Source organism: Camelus dromedarius, chromosome 7 (assembly GCF_036321535.1).
Source record: "Camelus dromedarius isolate mCamDro1 chromosome 7, mCamDro1.pat, whole genome shotgun sequence".
In the NCBI taxonomy this organism is placed as follows: Eukaryota; Metazoa; Chordata; class Mammalia; order Artiodactyla; family Camelidae; genus Camelus; species Camelus dromedarius.
In genome coordinates this window covers 81,584,676-81,600,227 of record NC_087442.1, presented here as the reverse complement: position 1 = coordinate 81,600,227, position 15,552 = coordinate 81,584,676, and positions in this window count along the sequence as shown.

Sequence of the window (15,552 nt, the reverse complement as noted above, 5' to 3'; positions counted from 1 at the left end):
CGATTCTAGCTTAAGGGAACAGCCTGGGAGAAAGCAGGGAAATGTGAGCGTGTTTAAAGGGCCCTGTAGGTTCTAAGGTTTGGAGTGACGAGTTTGGGAGAAAGGAAAACTAGGGCAAGGCTGCCTCAAATGGGGCAGCGGGAGCCCGTGGAATTCTGACCTCAGCCTGCGGGAGCTTCTGTCTTAGTAAAGGTATGATGTGATCAGATTTCCATTTAGAAAGGTCAGTTTGATGGAAACGTGGAGATTGGACTGAGGGAGCCAAGGCAGAGAGAACAATTTGGAGGACATATAATGACCTAGTCATGAGTCATCCATGCAGAAGCAAAGGAGGTTGACTTACGAGTCAACCCAGGAATAGAATCAAGAGGTCTTGAAATGCATTGGCTGCAGGAGGGAAGGGCTCCATGCTTGGGTCGTAAAGTCACGGGGTGAAGATCATCGTTGACTGATGGTTAAGGCATGAAGAGAAGTGAGGAACGCAGCCTTTGTCTTTGTTTGTTTATGTGTGTCTTTATTTTGCTTGTTTTGGTTGTTTGGGTTGAGGGGCAATGAGTTCAGTTTGGGTTACGTTAAGTTTCAGTATCTTGTGTAACATGCATTTAGAGGTACCAGGTGGGAATTGAATCTATAAGTTGAGGAAGAAGAGAGAGAATGAGAGACAGAGGTAGAGACAGAGACAGAGAGGCCTAAGTTGGAAATAAAGATTGGAGAGATGTCAGTGTGCAGGTAGAAGTTGAAGTCACTGGTCAGCATGTCGGGGGTTACTCCCAGGAGGGTCATGGACCAAAGATGAAACTTAAGGGGCATGAAAACTTAAGTTTTCAAGCATAGTTAAAGTCTGGCCCTCAGGTCGCTAGCATCACAATCAAATGGAGAGCTTGTTTAAAAGTGTGGTCCCGGACAAATCTCCAAAATCTCCTGGGTGTATTTATCTTTCCAAATGCACTTTTGATTGTATGTATAATGCTTAGGTCCAGAGCTATCCAGTAAGGGTCTGAGGGAAAGATGGGGAATCCGTACGTTTTGCAAGCACGAAGAAATCTGGGAAGGGTGACTAGAAGGATGGGGGCAAACGGGGAGAGAGTGTGTGGCAGGAGTCATGGTCTAAGACCTTCCTCAAGCGACTGAGTGGAAGGCTGGCATGCCACAAGGATGGCAAATCAAGGCTAGACAGGAAAATCTTCCCTTGCATTCAGCCAGCGAGCAGAGAAAGCATTTAGTGTTCTGACCATTGCAGGAAGCGTGACTGAAAGACAAGGGAGAGATAAGGCGAGAGCAAGAACAGCTTGAGGGAGGGAACAGGGTTGAGATCAATGATTTTTGTTATTGTTTTACCATGAAAGGTGGTGAAGAATGAAGGGTTTAAACAACGTCCCCCCAGAGCTTTGAACTTCAGATGGAGGGTTGTAGTTTGCACGGTAAGTGTAGCTCTTCCATTAAGACAAGCAGGATGGCAGGAAGGCGTGTCTGCAGGATGGTGGGGAGAGGGAACGGGGCGAGATAAGGAGCAATTTCCTCCAGGCTTCTTCTGAAACCTTTACAGAAAGGATGTGATATCAGAGACTCAACGGAGACCCAAAAAAGTGAAGATGTGCATCAATGATAGGTAAGGATTGCGATCTATAGCGTGTTCCTCAGTTCTCCTGCACCAGAGCTGGATGGCCAGAGAAGTGTCTGCAGAGGAAAAGAAAAATAGCTGCCTTTGACCCATTCCTACCATTTGACGTGTTTTACGGACAAGTCTCCATTTTCATTACTGAGTCTGTGGTCCAGAGTCAAAGGGGATGTGATAGCGTGATGTCCTAAAACAGTACATGAGTGGTAGCCACTGAAATGCCGCATCTCTGGCTGACTTCTCTGTTCGTCTCTGGGCCCTGAAGTGGTTAACAGAGTTTCCCAAAGTTCCTTGCTTCTAACTAGGGAATTGCTTTTCCTCTAGGAGATTCTGACGCCAGGCGAAGTTCATGGAACATGTTGATTTTCATACACTTCAAATGGAGCCTAAATCAGCTGTCAGATATTTACAGGCAATTTTCCTCATTACACAGAACTCTCTGTGATTATTATACTTGGGCGATGCTTGCATTTATTTGCACATAGGCATGTCAAGGTAGGGGGGAAGGCTCCCTGAGCTGTGCCAGGAATATGTCAAGGCTCTCCGGGATTACTCAAGACTGGATGGGATGAAATGTTGGGCTTCTCCCCAGAGCTTGTCATCACCCTTGCTCAGGTACCCCGGCTAACCATTTCCCCCTTTACAGACCCCCTACCCAAAAGGCAGAATTCCACTCGTGCTATTTAATAACCTCCATGAGGTCTCAAGACTTAACGGAGGGTGCATTTTTCAAAGGACTCTGGAAAGTTCTGTGTTCAGGTGATAGGAATGCAAAATGAAATGAACCAAAACAGACACCTCCCAGTCCAAGCACGGCTGACCAGGGACACCAGACAGATGACTAACAGCCGCAGAAAGAACGGGTCCTTAGACGCTTTCGCGAGGCCCTCTTGAGGTCTTGGCAAATGAGTTAAATGAAAACAAAAGATAAAAACGTTTGCAACAGCATGTCTTTTATTTTGTGAATTGTGAAACAGGCTAGCAAGAGGGAGAGTATGTTTACCAACCCGTGCTGGCTTGAAGTCATGACTTTCAAGAGCGAAATGAAGAGGTGATTTGAATACAGGACGCAAGACAACGTGAGTGTAGCGGGGAAAGGTTCCCAGCTTTATGGTCAGACAGATGAGGGTTAGAACCTTGGCTCTGCCACCCCCTTGCTAGGTGACTTTGGGCGATTCTCTTAGCCGTCGAATCTCAGCCTTTTTAATCTGTTGGGAATTAACTGACTCAACCCACAGATCGTTGTAAAGATGATGAGACAATATAAGTATTGTGAGCCAAGATGGACCAGTACTGTGGCTAGTTTAATACAGTCAACTCAATAGGTGACTTGAGAATGGCAGTCACATATTATGAAGGAAAAGGGCACTGGGCTCTGGGCTCACAGGGCCACATCCCCAAAGGCTGACGTGGCCAGCTTTCCTCATCTTTAAAACGGGCCGAGCAGCAGTGTTCTTGACAGGGTTCACTGAGACGAAGTTATAGAGAACTTACTACAGGATCTCACCCAAGGTTAGTATCCAGTAACTGGCAGCATCGTTACCAGGCGATACCACCCTGTCTCATGTCCCTTTACAGTGTGGTTATCAGCAACTCCATCCATCACCTCAGCCCCTGGTATTTTGAGGCTTTTATCTCATTCAGCTCTCTTTTCCTCCACCTATCACAGTGCCTACAACCCCCGGGATGTAATGGGTCCTTAATAAAACCGTATTGAATATTGAATGAATAAATACATAAAGTGCTTGTCACTTAGGAGCTAGTCAGTAACATAAGTGCTTTTTCCTTTCTGACATCAGCCTCCCTTTCGCTGATTTGAATGGCAGAAAATACCATCTCAACTTGTCATACTGTATATTTTTGGAGAAAGTAAAAATGAACCACTTCCATGAACAGCGAAAGGGTTTAGTGAAAGAGAATTTAAAACCAACAATCTGGTCGATTCTAAGGGTATAAATTAAGCTAGTTAAGCCGTCTTAACCCAGGATATTGGCAAGATAACTATCAGACTCTGGCGGTTTCATTTCTTCATTCTTCTCTAAGGTTATAGGGAATAAAATTTTAACCGAGACATCAGACATTTTTTTAAAAAAAAAGAACCCATGGTAACAATAAAATAATTCTAAATAGTTCAGTGTGGATTGGAACCCAAGAATGGGGCAATGACTGTCAGCCACAGCTAGGTCCTATATTGCTAACAGATGGTGAACATTTTCAAGGACTTGGGACCAGTTTAGATCAGAGTGAGAATCTTTCCTTCCCCCCCAAGAGGCTCTAATTAGTAGGTAGGACATTAGACCATGTTAAAATTCCAGGCTGACATCTTATTTGTTAGTTTTAGATTGAACTCATGCCTTCGGGGTGACTGAATTCGCTTGTGGAAGGACACACATGCGCATTTGCACACCAGGAGAGTAACTCTAACTTTCTGTTCTATGGGGATCAAAATAAAGATTTTCAAAGTCCTCTAGAAAAGGGCTCCAAAGATTTGTTGGATATCAAATAGCTCCTTCAAGACAACATTTTGATGAGTTAAGTGTAAATGAATCAGAAACATATGGATTAAGTTTCCCTTGAAATACACAGGGGCTTAAAAATCAAAGAGGAAACAGCGCCTGGCCCAGGGTCTTGCTGGTTATGCCAAACCCAACACATCTGAGTAGCAGTTCAAGATATTTGAGGGATCCAAGAACGAGGCTGGCCTGACCCACGCCTAGTTCCTACCGTATTGAAATAGGGAACATAAGTCATGCCATTTATATTGCTTTATTACTAAAAATTCCTCCTTCCTTGTGGTTTGAAAATTAGCTAAACTGAGACTTATAAAAGAAAACCCTGCAAATGGTGTCTGCAGCACAGAAAGCTCTCCAAAGGCTAAAAGAACAAGTTCAAAATGTTCTCAGACAGTGTAGCTGTTACTGTCTGACAATGCAATAAAAGTTGGGCATGAGCGTTGCACCAAAGACTGTTTAGCAGTGGCGTAACCCAAGCAAGATTTGCTCTTCAGAAATTCTCCACAATATTGCCAGAAAGGATACATTGGAATAAAGACTAATTATTTCTGAAGGTAAGTCATACATTAATCAGCATTTCCAATCACTCCTCTTATTTGCTATAGATAGTGGATTTTAAAAACTTCTAATTGGTTAATCAGTAAATTGCCGACACAGGAAACTTACATTTGAATCTCATCACAGGAGACACATGCCTCAAATAGATTTGATCAGTTAAACACATAAATGCTAATTCTAATTTTAATTTAGGTAGCTCTCAAAATTAGCCTGCTTTTATCACTTGTGCTAAATAATGAAATCTTAGCATAACCTATTTTGAAGACTTGCCAATCTGGTGTTGACCAACCATATAACTAAATCCAGAAGTAAGCAAGGTGATACAGATTTATGGATCTACTTGGAAAAGGGAAACACAATGATTCATATTATCATATGGATGGTTTGTTTTAAATATATGGCTTTTTAAAAATTATAAGTAATGCGTGTTCAGAGAAAAATTAGAAAGTACGGAGAAACTGTCATGTTGGGTGAAGAATCACCAGGTGTCTCACCATCAAAAAACAGCTTCCAACATTACGGTGTCTTTGTCTATAGAAAGACAAAGTGGAAATATTATAAAAATTGTTTTGTGACATTAATTTGTAGCTAATATATTGCAAACGTATTTCCATTAAATCATGAAATATGCTGCTATTACATCACTGATTTTAACATGAAATTCCAAACGTATAAATAGACTCTATTTAACCGGGTACTTAGATAGTTTCTAATATTTAGCTACCAAGAACCAAACTGAGATGAATATATTTTAGAGTTGGGTCTGATTTTTGCCTCAAGATTAGTTCCTAGAAGTGGAATTTCTGGGTAAAAATATTTGCATGTATATATATACACACACACACACACACACACCCTTACAGATTGTCCCCAAAGAGATGGCCTGGCACAAAGCTAACTGTCACTATTTGGTAAGTGATAAAATTACCCCAAGAATGGTAGTAACAATGACCTGTCCTCTGAGAGGAGATACAAGTGACTCTTCCTCCAATCCTTGGCCAGAACGAAGTGTCACTGGCCTTTCTAATCTTGGTTCATCACAAAGTCAAAAAAGCGTATCTCTTTGCTAATCTCCAACCTCTCCTTGATACAAGTGAATCTGAATGTGAGTCCTGTTTATATTTCTTCTTTCGTACATGGCTTGTGTTTGTTTTTTTCCATTGGTATGTTTACTTCTCACTCATTTGTAAGTGTCCTTTATATTTTAAGTTATTAACACCTTGCCACATAGGTGACAACGTTGTTTGTGGTGTTTAGAGACATTTAAAATTTTTTATTTAAATCCACCCATCAGTCTTTTCATTATGAATCCTAACTTTGATGTTCATTTTTAATGGTCTTTCCAAACCCACAATTATATATTTCATTACGTGTTTATCAGTTCTTAAGTGATTTTTGTGTTTAAATTTTTAAGTCATTTATTTTCGTGAATGGAATACCAAAGATCTATTTCAAATCAATTAATTAATTCAGCAAAAACTTATATTCAGCAAAAACTTATTAACTTGTTTGGCGTTTTGTTGGGTGCTGGTTATACAGCAGTAACTCCTGAAGCGGACAGAGTCGAGAGTGGTCCTCATAATCCCCAACTCTTGGGGCTCATGCCAGTGATGATTATAATGATTATACTTTAAGGTAGGAGGACCATCACCCCTCTCCTTCCTTCTCTCTCCTCCACGTGCCCAGCTGTCCTAAGCTGCTGTCCTGGCCACAGACCATGTGCCTTAGGCTTGGTCAACCCCAGGCACTGAGAGTCAATGCCATGAAAACAACCTCTAAAATATCAATCCTTCACATGGACTTAGCAAGAGTGTGTACCATGCCAGTGGAACAAAGGTAGACTAAGTTCAGAGGAATTTTCATGTGTTTATTGATATTCCTAGCTTTCCAAATGATTCTTCCTCATCCCCGTCTTCTCGTCTTTACATCTCCAGTTGATAATCTGATAGCACCGCGATCTTTATTTGTCCACATTTATCAGCTGGGGGAGGTAATGTGTGTGCGGGGGGAGGAGAGTGTGATGGGTGGGATGTCTGAGATCTGACCATCTATCTGGAAGGCCCTTAGGGTACTGGTGAAATTGGAAAATATAATCAGTTATGCGGAGGACCCGGTTGAGAAACAGAACATTGAGGAAAAGAACAGTAATCAGAGAGAGAAGTTGACCATTTAAAAGGATACGCATTAGAGATCTCTTGGGGGGAAAAAAAAAGACCCACATAAAATAGAACAGAAATAATACAGAGGGACCAAAAACATTCTCCTGCCTTAGAGAAAGACCCAAATTTGGGTACTTAAAGAATCCACTGATTATCAAGAAGAGTGAACACAGACCAGGGTCTAGAAACCCAAGCAAAAATCTTCAGCTACTATTACTACTATTAAGCTACACACACGTGTATATTTCTAAATATACAAGGAATTACTGGATCTTAATACCAGACCATGGTCTTTAAACTTTAAACTAGGTCCTAGGGTCCGTGATCTTCTCTGCTGTCTTCTTTAGAAGTCACATTGTTCACTTGGCTTTCTGGGGAGGTGTTTCGTATCAGCCGTGGGTGTCCTTTTAAAACTCGTTCCCATCTGTAAGACATCTAGTAGAATTTCTTGGAATTTTCCATCATTTGGGAGGCACTCTTCCCTGACTTACAACGCTGAGGCAACTTGTATGAGGTGAAGCACGATGGTTTTACTTTTCCTGCCTTGGAAAATTTCTTCGGGAGATGATTTACTGTGGAATCGGGGAGGAAAGAGTCAAAGAGCTCCTCTCACGTCATCCAATTTTGCAGACATCTATTTGATCCCTGTACCACATTTCCTTTTAAGTCCTCTGATATGATGAAGAAAACGTCACAGCCAAGGCATAGGAAAGCAGATTAGTTCAAAGTTTGTTCTTCCTGTAATGTCTGTATCACAGTGGATTGGCACAGCTCATCGCCCACTTGTCAGGAATTATCCCATGATGACAAGTGGTCACTGGCTATTTAGCTCAAGTTTTGCCCAGTGCGAGCCATGGACAATACACTGGGCTTACAAAAAAGGGCTCCTTGTCTTCCTCTGACCCATTTGGAATGGTAGATTTCAAATTTTCCCAAGGTGTCAATGGCAGTTTTACTTTACACAATGTTTCTGGATGCCTTTTAAAAGCTCTGCTAAGTTTTACTTTGTTTTGTTTTAGTGACACCATTGTAGTTAATGGGATACTGTTAGGAATTAAAAACAGGGCTTGCCTTCAAGGCCAAAAGCTGAAATTCTGATAGTGAAAGTCCACTGGAATACCAGAGCTCTGAAAAATTATGATACATTCTTGTGAAAACCCAGATTCTAAAAAGGTCCCAAAATATCTGACCTTCAAAAGAGAGAATGTACTCAGAAGATACTATTTTCTAGGCAAAAAAGTTAAGCTGTAGTAAAGAAGTATGGAAAAATATTTAGAGTTTTCAGCTGTTACTATAAGATTGACTAGCTAGTTATTGATTCACTACGCCAAGGGTCCGGAAATCTAGTTTTAAGGATCATGTTCATTATTATATAATTATATAATAATATAAATTATTACTTATATGAAATTTTACAAAATGCATGCTATTTTTATGCTTCAGTTTATTCATTTGAGCTGTGAAATAACTTTTTCTGTCCTATCTTCTTCATGGGGTTGTTCTGAGAATCCGATATAACAATGCAAATTAAGACCCTTTATAAATTTCAAAAGACACTACACAAACAAAGAGTCTTACTTTGCTTCTATTATTGTCTTAGTATCGTCCCCAAATTTATGCTGGGTTAGATAGCAAATTTCAGCTTGTGGGCCTAGAACTCAGTTCTGCAATTTCTTGAACCGCAAATAATTTGCTTCGATCGCAGAAACAGAAAATTATATGTATAAGAGTAAAACTCCTAGGGTTGGTTAAACGACGAGATTAGAACCAGTCAGACAACATAAAATCTGGAGATCTAATCATCGAAGCGGACTTGAGACGTGGACAGTGGTTTAAAGATGTCAGCTGCGCAAAGGTCCATACATGTGAAATTTACTCAGCAACCCACTATGTGAAACCTACAGCATCTGAGTGGCTCTGCTGAAGCAACAGAGCCGAAGAGTCCCTCCTTGGTTTTCTCAACTTCTGTGAAAGGGCTCAGCGAGGAAACCACTGATCTTCAAAACGCTTTATTTGGCCAGGGATCCTTGTCCACGTGATGTCTTGCCGAGAAACATAATGCCAACACTGCATAGAGGAGCCCTTGCTCAGTGGCGGCAGCTGGGGATTCCGGGGTCCGTTTCAGTTGTGCCACTGAGTTTTTAGGCGCCCTGAGGGGAGGGGTTCAGTGGAGCACCGTTTGGAATCCGTTGACCCAGTTCGCTCTTCCAGCCAACCCAAGAATGGCTCCTCTGGCATCTTTGGCTCTTAATCGTCTATTGCCTACTGTTTCTTCTCACTCCTTAAAGCGGCAGTGTTCTATGATGTGCAGCAGTTCTGGCTGGTTGAAAATGAGTCCTTGGAGCTGAAAAGTCAGTCCCTGCAGTGTAGCCTGCCGTTTCTGGTTCTTTCAGACTCAGGCTCCCCTCTCTTGCCCGTGTCGGCTTCCCCGATGTGTGGACGGCTACTATCGTGGCCTCTCTGCAGTTCCTCTGCACTGCGAACGTTTCTTGTTTCCTTGATTTGTTTCCAGCCTCCTCATTACGCGAGCTACCTTCCATGGGATTAACTGCTATTTGTCAACATCCTTCCTAAAACTCAGGACTCGGACTTGAATCCAACACTCCGGATTTGGTCTCCTCAGCCTGCATTCTGCAGAAGCATCACTACCCACAAATTGGACCTTATATATTACCTGCTGTGGCAACTTACTCGAATTTAGAGTCAGTTTCTACCCCGAAAGTGGCCAAATGAATGAGACACTGGGTTATGACTTGTTACTAAGCATGGGAATTAGGGCACATTACCAGCGGATGATGCTGTAAAATTTCTTACCTGTTCACTTAGCTTTCTCCCTCCGGGTTTTCTTTACCTTTTAATTCTTTCTTTGTATCTTAATTGCTCTTGAACTGCCTATTTGCTCTCCTAGTGATCATCAAGGTGGCCCAATAACCTTACTAGATGTTGGCAATCTTCGCCCTTGGAAATCATACAGGGGCTAAATTTTATCACTAAAATTTTCACTGTCCGAAGTTGTTTGCCTGGCCCCAAACACTTGGTAATCAAGCTAGCATTGTGGAAAAGTTTTAAACCTGTTTAAAGACTTTTAGAAATCTTTTTCACAGTTATGAGCTCCAATAACAATAAATAAATCAGTATATTTAAATTTTTTCAAAGTAGGGATTTTTGCCTTTCATGATATGGACAAAAATCAGTGTCGTTTCAGCACCACAGATGGGGATATTTTGAACTAGTCAAATGCTGGAATTACAGTAAACAGTTTTGAAGACCATGAGGATAGTAGCAGCTGAACAGGGTATTATTGCTTTTTTTCCAAAGGTCCACATGTGTGAAAATATTTACTTTCATTTTAAGCATTCTTTCTTGAGTCTCTGTGGAATTTGTGAGCTTTGAGACACCAGGAAAGGAAAAGAGAAGTAAACAGTTTCTACAGCATGTCAAAAGTCGGCTATTCTGGAACTGTATTTGCCCCTAGGGTGACAACTGAAGTCTTTTACTGAGAACCTTTAGTGAGTGGAACAGCGGTTAAACCATCTCACTGTCACAAGTGTCTCGTATTTCCAGGATCACATCCTGTGGCAAATCGCAAACCTCTGAATGGAAATTCTGCCATCATTTGAGGTCCCTCCGCAATCCCTCTGAGTCTTCAGTGGCACCTCAACTTCCCATCTTTTCATAATTCTTAATCATTAATCACCTGAGTGGCAGAACAAGATTGGCCTGTCCCCAAATAACGAAATCCAAGAAGGAAATGCCCGTCTGCAGGCTTGGCTCATTCCAGTGTCACCTTCTTGTTGTTCCAGACATCCATCTCTCCATCTGTCCTCCTTCCGGCCAGCCCAGGAACCATCCCACTGAAGAGGAAGTTACTTTGTGACAAAGGGACACCAGGTTTTATCTATAATGAATAACACCATGTGAACATTAACACCAAATGCACATGTAGTCTTCAGGAAGTCAAATCTAGAACTTTTCACCCTGGTGTTACAATAAAGTCAGAAGAAACAAAGTCAGGGAGAAACAAATTTGGGGAGGGTAGAAATATTGAAAAAGTTTCTGAAGTTATGATGAAACACTTTTTTCTTGGTCAGTTATCATCAGCCGCATGTGTTGAATAACTTAACCAAAGCCAAACTTGCATAAAACATTACCTTTCCAGCGTTTGTGTCCAGCCCCATGTTCTGCTTTCTAGCTTTGCTTTGGATAAAATCAGTTCTCTCATCCTTCTCTTGGACTTCCTTTGCTGGGAGCCAACACAGGTGGCTCCCCCTTCTGGGTGAACTGGTACCCAGGGTGAAAAAAGGAAACCAAGCATGCTTTGGTAGAAGGAATAGTGTCCTCAGGGACCACTGGAAAGTTGGAGCACTCAGACTTTTGAAGTGGAAAAGAAGCATGGAGAGGAAGGTACTGCCTTGTCTCTACTCATTGCCCTGTCTTCCTTAACCCTTGTCTTTCCTGAACAGTCCTGGAGCAGGGCAGCCAAGCATCCTGACCCTAGGAGGTAGCTGAGACCCACGTACCTTCCAGGGCTGAGCATTAGCTACTGACTGGGTTCAATAAATAGATACAACACGGGCATTGGGTAAGTGATGATTATATTACAGACTCTGGTTTAAGTTTTCATGTGCATTAGCTTTTCTAAAGCTCATCAAAACTCCTTGAACTGCATGATGTTATCACTGTAGTACAGCATAGTGTAGTAGATAAGCCCACAGGTTCCAGAGCAGGACTGATGCATGAACCGGGGATGGGGGGGGGGGGGGTCCCTTCACCCCTCAATGACACAGGTTCCTTCTCTGTGAAAGTGTTTACTCTTTATCCTCAATTTACAGACTAGGCAACAGAGATGGAAGACCTTGTTCACAGGCACATGATGAGTAAATGCTGAGATCTGAGCCCAGGCAGTCAGAAATCTGCACATTTGACCTCACTTCGCCCTGCCCCTGGCAGCTACATTGATAATGCGTTGATTTCCTCTTTCAGATTTTCTCCTCCTGATTGGGTATCCAGAGTTATGCTTCCACCAATGGGATCTAATCTGATGGCTCGAACAGAAAGTGGATGTTGTCTATACACCTAGGTTCCTGGTTCCTAAGGTCAGTAAGGTTCCTGTGGAAGGTAAGGCCAGAGGCCCCGACCAGTCAGAGGTTCGCCACAACTATGTCAGCAGAGGTGGGGCTTCCAACAAGGGCAGAGTGGCAGTGATGGAGAAGATGAGGTGGTGTCACAAAGCGATCAGGAGGAAGGATCAACAGAATCTGGCCACTGGGTGGGTCAAGAGTATGGAAGGGAGTGTGAACATAGAGGAAATCTCTAATTTTGGTTTATTTAACTGGAAAATGGCTTGTAATAACTTTCAGAGTTCTCCTAAAAATTACAGACCATGTATAAGGTCCCTAGCACTCTGCCTGGCGCGGCAGGGACACAGTGAACTGTAGCTATAGGTAAATGCAAAGAAAGAAACCAAGGAGTGAACAAGAATTATTAGAAAGAAGGACACTCCTGTGTGTGTGAGAGCACCTGTGTAGCTCGTGAAAAGCGGCACAAAAGATTCAGCATTAGAACTGTTGAAGGTTTATTTTAACAATACTGATGTCATCTCTTGGCTACATGCAAAGAGTGTCTTTCCAGAAAAACACCATACTTGACAAAGCCACAAATGCCATGATTGAGGTCTAACAGAGCAAGTTGGAATAAAAATAATAAACATGGCATTGGGTGTACAGGATGGCCATGAAGTTTGGAAAGATGGATGAGTATGCATAAGGTTGTCAAAGACACATTCAATTTATGGAACCAAGATCATGTGTCCAGATTTTATAGATACCTTTATATGTATGTGTGTGTATTTGTGTGTGTGTGTGTGTGTACATAAATATACAGTCATTATTTTATTTTATTTTATTTTTATTTTAAACATCTTTATTGTGGCATGGCTCCTGTACAGTAAACTATACATATTTCAGATGTACAATCTGATGACTTTTGATAGACATCTACACCCATGAAACCACCAATAGCATCAAGATAGCTAACATTTCCACCACTCCCCAAGAGGGGCGATTTTTGAATTTCCAATTTATCACTTCCCACCCCCTTTACCCATTGGTAACCATAAGTTTGTTCTCTATGTCTGTGAGGACAGTCATACACATGTCTTAAAAGGACATTGATACACCAGAAATTGATACAACATTGTAAACTGAATTTACTTCAATAAAAAAGAATGCAAATGAAAACAAAACACAAAAAAAAAAGAACCATAAAAAAGCCAAAATCAAAACAAACAAAAAAGACATTGAACAAAAGTTTTAGAAAGAACGGACTCTTAAAACAAACAAAAGACATGAATGTTGACATGTTGCCCCAATACACAATCCTCAAAAGTCAACTTTCCCATTTTTAGAAAATCCTAGTGCATTGACACCCACGTTGGCTAAGTGGGGGGAAGATTCTCCCCCATAATTTGTCAGTTCTTAGCTGGTACCTCATTTTAAGATTTTTGAACTAGCCCCACTGACTTGAAACTGAATGTGTTTCCAACTTATATTTTCCCTTGGTTTATTTCCACTTGTCTTGGAACAACAGTGGCATACAAAGTTGAGTTCTGTCTCTGTGACCTTTTCAAAAATTATCTCCAGGCTTCAGGGTCCATCTCACTGCCTTCAGTCCTCTCGGCAAGAGCTGAGAGGGTGGGGCTGGTTCTCCTTTCTTCCCCCAGTTCCGAGCCCCCCATCTGCCCACATGGACACTGTAGGGGGGACGGTACTGAGTACGCCTTCTGGGTTAGAGGGCTGGGCTGCGTCAGGCACAGAGAACTCAAATATAAAACAGCTAGACCGCAGGCTGCCAGGGAAAAACCACTGTTGGTGGAGCAGTGCCACATTACAATGGCAAGAGAACTGCCCTGGCCCCTGGCATCTTCACCCCTCAGGGCGGGAGACTCTAAAATCCTCACAGATCCTGGCAAAGGCTACATCCTGCTGCCGATTGCATAGGACCTTCCTGAACTTCTCATCCTGGTTTGCAAACCTTGATCTCATAATATTTCTGCTTCATACCTTTCTTTAAAAATGAGTCATCGAGTGTATAAAATACAACCAGCTGTTTGGAACGTAAGAACATGGGTTATTCTATTAGAACGAACTCCAAGATGCAGAGAGGCGAATGGTAGGTACCTAGTTTCGTTTCAGATCTGACTCCTTCGGGCCTTTCTTGCCTTGTCCCTGTTTCCAGTTTCTCTCCCGAAAACCAACTCAATTTTTCTCCCAGGCGCAAATTCAATTATTTTCTTGCTTAGCCCCTATTTACCGCTAAGGAAGCCTGTCTGTTTTTCTGAGCCTGAAGACTTCATTCCTCTTCCAAATCTACTCTTAGAAGCTTCTGGATGTCTTTGGCAGCAAGGCCCTATGGTTTTCCTGGACCAGAAGTTTCCCTGACTGCTTCTGTAAGGAGAATGACTTGCTCTTCTGAGAAAATTTCAGTTTGTAAGGATTGTCCTTGTGTGATCATGTTAATTGGTGTGTGACAATATTAATCACTATTAATAGTGGCCCCTTTCAGCCTCAAAAATATCCTGGTTTGGATGACAAATTATATGATCACTTTATTCATATGGCATCTTTTTTTTTTTTTTTATCAGCTTTCAGACCTCAGTGGGGAGGGAGCCATGGGAGATATTTACTGAGATCTTCCTTCCTGGCAGAATAGAACAGGGTTTCCTATGAAATCACCTCATGGAAAACTCTCAGGAGCCTGGGCTTTGGGGTTAATATCATCTTCATTTTTCTAATGAGGAAGCAAAAGCTCAGAGAGGTGAAGGAACTCACCTAAGGACACACAGCCAGGCTTGTCCTTTTTCTGTAGCATCCTATGTTTGTCTTCTCTTCCCTCCCTCCTGCTCTTCCTCCAGCACCACCACCCCCCACCCCCCGGAGACAGCCTCGGGGTTATTCCTTTTCCTCCCTTTATTTCTGTAACCAGTGGTTTGCAAAGCACAAGGACGCCTAAGGGAATCCTGAAACCCAGACCCTCTGCAGTCATGACCACAGCAATGACAGGTGAGACACCACGTTGAATAGTGGGTCTATTTAAGTTTAAACAACTTAAACAATTTAAGTTGTTTTTCCCGAACTTCTTCATCCAGAAACCCAGAATGAAGGCTGTTTTAGCTGACAGGGCTCTCGTGCATACAGTGCAGTGTCTGGTACAAAGGAGGGACTCGTGAAAGGCTGACTGCCTCTCCATCCTCCCCTCTCAATGGTTGTGCCTGCATTTCCATCTGTCTGCAGAGGTTTTGGTAAAAAGGAAGAAATGAATAGAAGCTGTGGAATTTGCAAACAAAATTGGGAAAAGATATTTTTCCAGTTAAAGGAAATAGCTCTTGGTCTCATGCTGCAAATCTGTGCCCCTAGACCCATATTCAACACTTCCAAGCCCTGGAAAGAGCTTGTCTACTCAAGGATGAAGACAGCCGCCTTGTGGGGTGCAACAGGGGCTCCCCGGGAATCGCATCCCACCAGGTGAGGCGTACGGGACCCAAGGCAGGGAGAAGGGTCTGTTGTTTTTTCTATCATGACAGCAATGACTATGCGCTACGCCTGACCTCATGGACACTGTCATTGTCCTACAGAAAACACACTTTCTGCCAAGCCTGTGGAGGTAAAGAAAGTGGACCTGGATTGTGCCGGCTGCCTTTTTCAGG